We start from the raw sequence: 12,661 nt of genomic DNA, 5'->3' as shown, positions 1-12,661 counted from the left end.
AGTACTTCATTCTTTTTTATTGCGGAATAATGCTCCACTGTAGAGATATACCACGTTGTATTTATCCATTCAACAATTGATAGACATTAGGGTCATTCCCATGTTTTGCCTATATGCTATGAACATCCATATAAAGTTTCCTTTGTGAACATCTGTTTCCAATTCTCTTGGAATATAACTAGGAGAGGAATTCCTGAGTCATATAATCACACTACGTTTAATTTTTTGAGAAACTGCCACACTGCTTTCCAAAATAACTGTATCATTGTACATTCCCACCATTAGTACAGGAAGATGTCAATTTTTCTATATCCTTGCCAACACTTGGTATTTTTAATTTATTATTATTATTACCATTATTATAGACATTCTAGTGGGTATGAATAGTATCTCATTGTGGTTTTGATTTGTGTTTACCTGATGGTTATTCTTACTGAGCATCTTTTCATGTGCTTGTTGCCCATTCATATACAGTTTTTGGAGATATGTTTCTTCAAATTCCCTGCCCATTTTGTCATTTATGATTTATTTCTGAATTATAAGAGTTCTTTATACATCCTGGATACAATTTATTTGCTAGATATACAACTTGAAAATGTTTTCTCCCAATCCATGGGTTACCTTTTCATTTTCTTGAGGGTGCCATTTTCAGCAAAAAAGTTTCTAATTTTCATGAAGTCCAATTAACATGTCTTTTTCTTTTGTTACTGTGCTCTTGGTATCTGAGAAGGTTTTGCTTCACCCAAGATCATGAAGATTTATGTCTATATTTTCTTCTAAGAGTTTTATTGTTTTATCTTTGATCCACTTGGAGTTTGTTTTTGTGTACGATAAGAGATAGGGGTCCAACTTAATTCTTTGCATGTGGGTATCCAGTTGTCCTATCATCATTTGTTGAAAAGGTTATTATTTCCCCCATTTAATTGTTCTGCTATTTCTTCTCTCTCAGAGTAATATGATTTCTGCATTTCCTTTTCTACTTTTATGTTCTAAACTCCAACATCTCCTAGAGTTTCATCCTTGATCCTCCTCTTTTAAAATTCTGTATTTTTCTTTCCATGGTGAACTTACATTTTGGGTTTTACTATCTATAATATGGTTAATCTCCAGCCTAGATTTCTTCACTGAGCTCTTACATAGATTTCTCTTGGGTACCTCAAAGTCAAACTCAATCACAATGAAATTTTGTTCTTCTCACCATCTGATGATCTTTCTTTTTGTTCCTTTATATGTCCATCAAGTCAGTCACCCAAACCTGAGAATCATCATGACCTTTAGCTCTCACTTCTCCCACATTTGGTCAATCAACAAGTCCTATGGATTTTACTAAGTATTGCTTTGTAATAATCGCCTACCCGTATGTTAAACCTGTCACCAGGGCTTTATTTAGGGTTCACTGTCTTTTGTTTCTGAAGTGTGTTCCTTACTCAGAGGTGTATCTTCCTCAAATCCATTCCCCCAGTATAATAGACTTAAGCTGTAAATATTTTTATTGCCTCAAAGATCCTAGGGAATTACTCTCAATAATATTTTCAACACACATCTCTTCCCTGTTCTTTCTTTAACTTCCATGTTCTACTCCTAAGAGAGCAACAGAAGTTTTCCTTGATGTCATTTAAAATTTTTCACATTATTCCTTCTTCCAGAAGTGTTCTATTACTCACCTTACCTGTATAGTCAGCCCTCCATATCTGTGAGTTCTGAATCTGAAGATTCAACCAACCGTGGATGAGAAATAATTGAAAAAGAAAATTCCAGAAAGTTCCAAAAGCAAAACTTGAATTTTCTGTGCACTGGCAACTATTTACATAGCATTTATATTGTATTTACAACTATTTAGATACCATTTACACTGTATTAGGTATTACAACTAATCTAGAGATGATGATTTAAAGTATACTGGAGAACTTGCATAGGTTATATGCAAATACTATGCCTTTTAATATAAGAGATTGGAGCATGCCAGAATTTTGGTATCCATGGGTGTCCAGAAACCAATTCCCTTCAGAGTTACGGAAGGATGACTATAACTTACTTTAATTATTTAAGCCTTACCAAGGCCATCACCTCTTTCTAGAATATTGTCCTTAACCCATCTGCCACCACAAACTTAAGTCTTCCCTTTCAAATGTGTTATGGCATGTGACAGATTGCCTTGATATTGAACTTATAATATTACTTAGTAATAATATATTTCTGTTCCTCACTATGCTATAAATCTATTAAGAATAGGAGAAGGGCATTTCTCATTTTTCTCAGTGCTAAAGAAGGTGAAGATGTTGTAAAATTATATTTTAATTTATGTATTTTCTCAGTCAATCACTAATTTTATTCAGATATTTGTCAACCCAGGGGTTAAAGGCTTAAAAAAAAAAAGATGTTTTAAATGGTTCATTGGAAATACAATATCTTTACAGCTTTTATACTCATTGTTTTATTGTTGCTCATGAAAACTATCCAAAGGAAATTTACTCTATGAAGGCCAATTATACCTTTTTTTAACCAAATACATCATAAGAAACAAAAGAGAAATATAAGGCTAATCCAAGTGTTTGTATTCCATTCAAAAATAAAACAAAATGAAAACAACAAACAAAAGCAAAAGCAAAAAAGACCAAGCCCTATACCCTCTCATTCTTTTGAGCCAGTCGTGTACATTGAATGGCCTTAACCCACCGAATTCCTCACCTTCTTGATAAATTATCCTGCCTGTTCTCACAAATGTTGAGAAGTCTATGCAAGAGCCTTGGAGCAGGACTTCACCAGGAAGGAAAAGGGACTCTGGGATCTTATCTGTCTTATTTGTTGCCCTGGAAACAATATTGTGTCTGCTTCTTTGCCAGTACACCATGTGTGCGAGTTACTCTGGGACTAGGTCTATTCACTTGGAGAAAGAGATAAACACAATAATAAAGACAACAGTTGCTCTTTTATCCAAATGCAGGAAATAAATTATAATTCTGCTTTTGGCAATTATATTGGGAATTCACCAGAGTACTGAAACCTCAATGAATCCTTTTGTAAACCAAGTATTTCATAATGAGCACAGCAATGCTTTAATGTATAAATTTAAGCTCTTTTTTAAAAAAAAAGTATGTTCATATTTTGCAGTATATTTACAAAGGAATCTGGCCTGCTGAACTGATTCATTCACTGGATCAGTTAAATTCCACCTAACCTTTAACAATCAATGGCAATCTCTTATTTCCTGGTTTGCTTTTGCTGCCCACATTAGGCTGTCTCAGTGAATTTCTCAACACAGATAAATTTATGACCCAATTCAGTCCCTCTTCTATGACTATCTCTCATTATAGAACCACTGTTAAACCAAGATTTCTAAGGTATGGTTTTTCCATGCTCACTCTATGTAACTTTGGACATATGGTTTTCAAAGCATCCTCTCATCCAACATTATATTTAACTCAAAATATAATTAATGATGAGAATTCTGCTTCCAGACATGAAGGAATAATTGGTATAAGACTTATCCTCCTACTATAAACAAATATAACATTTGAAAAAAATGAAATGACTATTTCAAGCATCGGGAAATAGGAAGAGCAGGATCATAGAAAGCAAGCCCACGCTCACACCAGCTTTCTCAAGATGAGGATTTTAACTACTATGCCACAGGAAGGTGAAGAAGAAGGGAAACAATAGTCCTACTGAGCCTAGTAAGCATAGTAAGCAGAGTTTTGATCTGCTAAAGTGTTTAGGATTTGTGGGAAATCAAACCAGAGAAGAAGCAGCTTTGCAAAAACCTCCAACATACTGCACGGGGATTTACTATGGATCCTTGGCCAAGGACTGGGCTTCATGAATGCAGTCCAGACTCTGAAAGGTCAAGTTCTGCTATCCTGCATTTACAGTGGGTCTGGAATAGAGATATCCAAGTTCTTGAACTACTGTGATATTAGAATTCTTATCCAGCCAGACTGGAAAGCCCTAACAGCACTTTATAAACACATCAAACATTTAACTGAAATTCCAGAAAGTCCAGACTTTTGGAATAAGAGCCATGCCTTGGTATAAAAGATGTATTTAGAACTAATGTCAAAACTGATAGAGATTCACTGTAAAAAGATTTTTAAAACTCTGACAGTAGTGTAAAGAGCCACCAGTAATTTAACTGTTTAGAGAGGAAAATTCAGCTTCCATTAAAGGAAGATGACACAATCTAGAATCTCTACAGTGTGTTCAGCACAATGCCAAGCGTAGGCCTGAATTACTGGATACATGAAGAAACATGAAAAGGTACTCATATTCAAAAATAACAGTAATCAGTGGAAACAGAACCCAAAGCAACACAGATTTTGAAATTAGTAGACAAGGACTATACAGATTTTAAGTATAAAAAATAAACAACTGAAAATTCTAGCACTGAAAACATGATATATGATATAAAAATGCACAGTTTGAAAAATGAAAGGTTAGTAAACTTGAAAACACATAAATAGAAATAATACTATCTGAAGGAGAAAATAATTAAAGAAATATAAGAACATGGATTTAGGGAACTGTGATATCATATCAAGGTGTCTAATAAACATACGTTTGGAATTCCAGAGAGAGAAGAGAAAAAAAAATTAGAGCACATAAATTATATTTTTAAAATGACCAAAATGCCAAGTATGTTTAAAAAACATACCTTTACATCTTCAAGAAGTTCCACCAAATTTAAGCAGGATAAATCCAAAGAGAACCACACTTAGATATATCATACTCAAATTGCTGAAAAGAAAAAGAGAAAATCTTAAACAGGAGCATAATATACAAAGTAATCTCAATACTCATGAGAGATTCTCAACAGAAACAATAGGGTGGAGAAGACAGTGGAACAGTATCTATAAAATGCTGTAAAACTATCAATCTAGAATTTTATATTCAGTAAAAATACCCTTAAAAATTGAGGGCAAAATAAAGACATTTTCAACTAAATAAACCTTGAAGAATTCTTAAAAGAAAATCTGCTCTATCACAGATCACAAAAGACATTGTTCAGGCTGAAGAAAAATGATACAATATGAAAATGCAAATTTATAGAAAAGAATGAAGAGTTCCAAAAATAGTACATATTTAGATGAATACAAAAGGCTGTGGTTTCTCTTAATTTTTTAATGAAAAAATAAAAACCAGTAACATTACATTCTGTGCCTTGAATATATAAAACTAATATATGGCAAAAGTAACATAAAGGATAGATATGGTAAAGGAATTATACTAATGGAAGGATCTTTGTCCTGTTATAGGACGTTATAAAACATTAACTTTAGATAGAATATGAAAAATATGACTGCATAATATTTACTAAAGTAACCACAAAACAAAGTGCAAATTCATACAGCAAATATTCCACAGTATAGAAAAAGAACAATGATAAAAAGAAAGATTAATACAAAAGGAGCAAGCAAGAAAGAAACAGAGGAACAATAGCTTAGATATGAGAGATAGAAAGCAAATAGTAAAATACGAGACAAAAAACTGTATTAATAATTAATTAAATTAAATTAAAAATAAGAGATTGTTATATTGGATAAATATACAATTAAAAGTTATCTACAAAAATTTTATTTTAAATATAAAGATAAAAAATAAATAAGAACTGTATAAGAAAGCATGAGTGGTAATAGTAGAAAAAAATGTTTATGACGTAGAATTTTACTAGAGATAAAGAGGTATATTTCATGTTGATAAAAAAAGTTAAATCATCAGAAAGATATAATACTTTTAACTGTGTATGTACTTAAAAACAAATTTTTTAAATAAAATATAAGAAGAAAAGGGATTCAAGGGAGAAAAAATAGCTTCAATTACAGATATTTCAAGAAACCATTCCAATAATCTATAAACTATACAAAATATCAGTTAGGATATACAATATTTGATAAATATTATTAACTAAACTTACCTAGTTAACATTTATAGAATGCCTCACCCAAAAAGCAGAAAACACATTTTTCTAAGTGTACATGGCACATTAACCATGGCAGACAATATGCCAGGCTACAATATAATTCTTTATGCATTTCAAAAAATTTGAAACTTCCAGAACATATACTCAGATCAAACAGAATTAAATTAAAAAATTAATGTCAAAATTTCCAGATATTTTAGGTAACCAATGAATAAAAGAAGAAATAACAGAAAAACTGGAAAAGATTTTGATTCAGATGAAAATGAAAAATACAATATATCAACAGCTGTGTAAAACAATGAGAGCAATGTTTAAAAGATAAATGCTTGTATTAGAAAGATAAAATATTAAAAAGAAGTGATCCAGTTTTCACCATAAGAAGCTATAAAAAGAGCAAATTAAACTCAAATAAATTGCATGGAAGAAAATAATAAAAATTAGAGCAGAAATTGATAGAGAAAATAGTTACAATGCATAGTACCAACATCATGAATAAAAGAGATAAGTATTACAGATATTACAGATATTAAATGAATGATAACAGTATATACTTCAATATATTTCACAATTTAGATGAAATGAACAAATTTATGAAAAAACTTACAAAAATGACCCAAGAAGAACTAGAAAATGTAAAAAGCCCTACTAAAGTAACTTAATTTATTTAAAGCTTTCCCAAAAGGGATATTCCAGATGGTTTATTATTTCTATCAAATGTTGAAATGTGAAATAATACTAATCTTAAACAAATTATTTCAGAAGTTAGAGGAGGATAGGTCGGCTCTGCCTATACTCTATGATAATTTTATGATTATTGTTTCTCTGGTAACAAAGCCAAAAACACTTGTAAGATGTAAATAGAGTTATAGGCAATTTCTCTTATGAACATGTAATGCAAAATTTTGTAGAAAATATTATAAAACCTAATCCAGCAATATATAAAAAGGACAAAACATTATCATCAGGTGGAAGATTGTGTAGAAATTCAATGTTAGTTTACATTCAAATTAAAATATTTTTATCACTTTAATGAAAGATAGGAGAAAAATTACATGATCATCTCAATCAATGTAGGAAAATTATTACAGTTTAACACCCATTCATGAAAATAAATTTCATCAAGCTGGAAATAGATGGGAAACCCTCAACATGATAAAGGATAGTTATAAAAGACTTTATTATATTCAGGGCTGGAAAGATTGAGTGCTTTCCTGTAAAAGTGAGAATTAAGCGAGGATATCCTTACACTACCTTAAAGGAGGAAAACATAACTGAATTATTTTATGACTTAGGTTAGTCAAATATTCCTTAGATAGGGTACAAAAGTGAAAACCAGAAGAGAAAATACATTGATAAATTCTACTTCAGAAAATGAAATACATTTGATCTTTAAAGAAACCATTAAGAAAATAAATAGGCAAGGAGAGATTGGGAGAAGAAATGTGCAATATAGTTTTGACAAAGAAATTGTACAAAACTATGTAATGACACTTAAAATGAACAATCAAAAGGCAAACAACACAATAAAGAGCTTGGAAAAAAACCTGAACATGTATTTCACAAAAGAAGACATTAGGGTATGAAGGCCAAGCACACACACATCAGAAAGTGTCCTCGACATCTTTACTCATCAAAGGAATGAAAAATAAAGCAACAATGAGAAACCACCCCTAGAAATGAGAAATTCACTGCTGGAATGTCTAAAGCAAAATCTAGCAAAATGAAATATTGGCAAGGATATGGTACAACTTGAACTCATATATTTAGACTATATAAAGTGACTTAATCACTTCAGATTGGCCACTTCTTAAAACATATGCATACACTATGATCCAGCAATTTCAATCCTAGTCATTTATCCAATACATATGATAGCATGCATCCACAAAATGGCTTGTATAACATGTATAGCATCTCTATTAATAACTAGACAAAATTTGTAAACAATTTAAAAAATTATCAGTACAAGAATGGGTGCAAATTTGAGGTCTATTCATACAGTTTTAAAAATAAATAAATCACTGTTATAACCAAAGAAGCCATAATAAGTTCATAGTACTTTATTTCATATGAACTTCAACAACAGGGAAAACTAATCTATGGTAATAAAAATCAGAACAGTGGTTGCCAATGAAGGATGTTTATTGAATGGAATTAAGTACAAGGACATTTTCTTGGTCAATCAAAATGTTTTATATCATGATTAGGGTGTTGGTTACAAAGGTGTTAAATTTTCCAAAGCTCATCAAATTTTTAAAATTTAACAGTTTTATCAGCTTTTTGTGGCATAATCATAAAATTTAACACTTAATACCTACGTATTTCACTTTACCTAAAATTTACTTATAAAATAGGATTATGATAGTCATTTTTACTTGTAATAAAACACTCGTGAAGACATCATCCACCCATCTATCCATCAATCCAGCCACCCATATATCCATCCACTCAACCAATATTTATTAAGAGCATCCTAGTCAATTACAGATGATATGAATATTTCACTGGAGCTGCAATTAATGTAAATATGGAATTACTAAGCAATTGTGTACTTTCTCTGAAATAGCAAGCAAAATTTACTATTCAAGGGTTCTAATTCAGCTTTTGAAGTCAAGGAACCTTCTTAAAGAAGGTAATTAGTTCTCTCCCACATAATACTGGTGTAGATCTCAGGCCACTGAAACGTGGAATAGTAATGGTAAGTCATTTGTGTTTATCCTGTAGCTCCATTAACCCTTGAGATGATGCACCCTGGCTGAAAACTTGAATGCAAACTCATGAGAAACCATAAGCAGAATTTAGCGGAACCAGTCAGTTAAGGTGCTCCCAGATTCCTTACCAACAGAAACTGAGATTGTTTTATGGTGCTACACTTTGTAGTAATTTCTTATGATCCAAGAGATTATCCAGTAGATAATATCAATCTGTGATATGACCAGAGGTGCGTTTAAAACTTTTATATTATAATTTATTTGGGGTACAGAATTTAACCTATTACTTGCTAGATTCTACTGAATTTTTAGCATTTTAGAACTGCAAAACACTTTGAAGATCTATTTGTTAATTTTTTTCAAGGATACAATATATGCTTTAACAGAAAGTGCTAATTTCCATGGCCTGTGTTAATATTTATGAAGTGCTTTTGAAGAATAGGAATTCATGTAATCCTCACTACATTTCTGTGGAGTAGAAATTCTTATCTCCAGTGTATAGACATAAAAGCTGAGCTCAGGAAGTTATACAGCTTGTCCACAATCATACAGTTAATAAGAATCAGCACTTGGATCTGAACTCCATTTATCTATTTTAGAGATAGGAAAACTGTGAACTTGTAAATAGGCCAAAGTCACTAATGGCCAATGGAGAATATGAACTCAAGTTTTCTCATCTCTAATCTGGTTTTCTGTTTTAACTTAAAAATAACTTTTCTCTATATCACACTTCCTTCAAAAGCAATTAGTTTTATTGTTTTCTTAACCTCATCTGCACTATTGATTAAAAATATAGCATTGTGTAAACCAAGTATACATTTTGGGATCTATGCTCATATTTTGATGCTTATTAATTAGATTAATGCTATTCAAACACATTAAGTGTCAAATAATACAGCTATAGTACCTGTTATAAACAACCAATATACAAGTTCTCTAAGTTACTTAAGCTCTCCCATATTAAAATTTTTGCAGTTAAAGATGTTCATACGGTATTCCCCCCACTCTCTCTTTGGTAAAAACTTCCTGTTTCTCAGTTTTATAAAAATGCACTATTTTGGTTTTATTTAAATGCAGCCTCTTTAGGGGAAAATATGATAATTAAAAATCTACATTGTAATACTACTGAAGAAACTATTGATACATGTTACTTTATTTTCCCATTTCTAAAAAAGTTAAACATTTGCTTTAGTCATTCCTGTTTCTTTTCTAACTCCCCAAATTAAACCATACACTTTGCTAGTGATTATAGCATTTATTCCAAAGAGGCACACCAAGAAATATAATCATTCTCAGTAATATTGGCAAAGTCTTGCATTTTACTAAATCAGATATCAAACATGTCTCTGTACATCTGCTGAAATCAAAGCTGAAAATTTCATGTTAAAACACAACTGGGGAGAGGGGGAAGATGGCAGAAGAGTAAGACACGGAGATCACCTTCCTCCCCACAGATGCATCAGAAATACGTCTACACGTGGAACAGCTCCTACAGAACACCCACTGAATGCTGGCAGAAGACCTCAGACCTCCCAAAAGGCAAGAAACTCCCCACGTACCTGGGTAGGGCAAAAGAAAAAAGGAAAAACAGAGACAAAAGGATAGGGACGGGACCTGCACCAGTGGAAGGGAGTTGTGAAGAAGGAAAGGTTTCCACACACTAGGAAGCCCCTTCGAGGGCGGAGACTGTGGGTGGCGGAGCGGGGGAGCTTCAGGGCCGTGGAGGAGAGCACAGCAACAGGGGTGCGGCGGGCAATGTGGAGTGATTCCCGCACAGAAGATCGGTGCTGACCAGCACTCAGCGGCCCAAGAGTTCGGTCTGCTCACCCACTGGGGCGGGCGGGGCCTGGGAGCTGAGGCTCGGGCTTCCGACGGATCCCAGGGACAGGACTGGGGTTGGCGGTGTCAACACAGCCTGAAGGGGTTAGTGCACCACAGCTAGCCAGGAGGGAGTCTGGGAAAAAGTCTGGACCTCCCGAAGAGGCAAGAGACTTTTTCTTCCCTCTTTGTTTCACGGTGCGCAAGCAGAGGGGATTAAGAGCGCTACTTAAAGGAACTCCAGAGACGGACACGCACCGCGGCTAACAGCGTGGACTCCAGAGACAGGCATGAGATGCGAAGGCTGCAGCTGCCGCCACCAAGAAGCCTGTGTGTGAGCACAGGTCACTATCCACACCTGCCCTCCCAGGAGCCTGTGCAGTCCGCCACAGCCAGAGTCCCATGATCCAGGGACAACTTCCCCGGGAGATCCCATGGACACCTCAGGCTGGTGCAACGTCCCGCCAGCCTCTGCCACCACAGGCTCGCCCCGCACTCCGTGCCCCTCCCTCCGCCCAGCCTGAGTGAGCCAGAGCCCCCGAATCAGGGGCTCCTTTAACCCTGTCCTATCTGAGTGAAGAACAGATGCCCTCTGGTGACCTACATGCAAAGGTGGGGCCAAATCCAAAGCTGCACCCCGGTAGCTGTGCGAACAAAGAAGAGAAAGGGAAATCTCTCCAAGGACCCTGAGAAGCAGCAGATTAAATCTCCACAATTAACTTGATGTACCCTGCATCGGTGGAATACCTGAATAGACAACGAATCATCCCAAATTGAGGAAGTGGACTTTGGGAGCAAGATATACTATTTTTTCCCCTTTTCCTCTTTTTGTTAGTGTGTATGTGTATGCTTCTGTGTTGAGATTCTGTCTGTATAGCTTTGCTTTCACCATTTGTCCTAGGGTTCTGTCCGTCAGTTTTTTTTGTTTGTTTTTTTACTTAAATTTTTTTCTTAATAATTATTATTTATTTTAAAAACTTTATTTTATCTTACTTTATTTTATTTTATCCCTTTCCTCCGTTCCTTCCCTCCCTCCCTCCCTGCTTTTCTCTTCTTTCTTTCTCTTTCTGTCTTTCTCTCTTTCTTTTCTTTCATCTTTTTCTCCCTTTTATTCTGACCCGTGTGGAGGAAAGGCTCTTGGTGCTGCAGCCAGGAGTCAGTGCTGTGCCTCTGAGGTGGGAGAGCCAACTTCAGGACATTGGTCCAGAGACCTCCCAGCTCCACATAATATAAAACGGCAAATATCTCCCAGAGATCTCCGTCTCAACACCAACACCTAGCTTCACTCAACGACCAGCAAGCTACAGTGCTGGACACCCTATGCCAAACAACTAGCAAGACAGGAACACAACCCCACCCATTAGCAAAGAGGCTGCCTAAAATCATAATAAGGCCACAGACACCCCAGAACACAGGACTAGACGTGGACCTGCTCACCAGAAAGACAAGATCCAGCCTCATACACCAGAACACACGCACCAGTCCCCTCCACCAGGAAGCCTACACAACCCACTGAACCAACTTTAACCACTAGGGACAGACACGGAAAACAACAGGAACTACGAACCTGCAGCCTGCAAAAAGGAGACCCCAAACACAGTAAGATAAGCAAAATGAGAAGACAGAAAAACACACAGCAGATGAAGGAGCAAGATAAAAACCCATCAGACCTAACAAATGAAGAGGAAATAGGCAGTCTACCTGAAAAAGAATTCAGAATAATGATAGTAAAGACAATCCAAAAATTTGGAAACAGAATAGAGAAAATGCAAGAAACATTTAACAAGGACCTAGAAGAACTAAAGAGGAAATGAATAACACAATAAACGAAATTAAAAATAATCTAGAAGGGATCAATAGCAGAATAACTGAGGCAGAAGAACGGATAAGTGACCTGCAAGATAAAGTAGTGGAAATAACTACTGAAGAGGAGAATAAAGAAAAAAGAAGGAAAAGAACTGAGGACATTCTCAGAGAACTCTTAGACAACATTAAACACACCAACATTCGAATTCTAGGGGTCCCAGAAGAAGAGAAAAATAAGGGAACTGAGAAAATATTTGAAGAGATTATAGTTGAAAACTTCCCTAATATGGGAAAGGAAATAGTTAATCAAGTCCAGGAAGCACAGAGAGTCCCATACAGGATAAATCCAAGGAGAAACACGCCAAAACACATTAATCAAACTTTCAAAGATTAAATACAAAGAAAACATATT

At 34.7% G+C, this 12,661-nt stretch overlaps 1 protein-coding gene across 1 annotated transcript in view; it reads right to left on the bottom strand.

The window, feature by feature from the left end:
• The window catches only part of LUZP2 (leucine zipper protein 2), a 514,848-nt gene that overhangs the window by 450,863 nt on the left and 51,324 nt on the right, over positions 1-12,661 (bottom strand).

The sequence above is a fragment of the Phocoena sinus genome, chromosome 8 (assembly GCF_008692025.1).
Source record: "Phocoena sinus isolate mPhoSin1 chromosome 8, mPhoSin1.pri, whole genome shotgun sequence".
Classification (NCBI taxonomy): domain Eukaryota; kingdom Metazoa; phylum Chordata; class Mammalia; order Artiodactyla; family Phocoenidae; genus Phocoena; species Phocoena sinus.
Note: the sequence above shows the minus strand (reverse complement) of the source record. Positions and strands in the feature narration are given on the sequence as shown.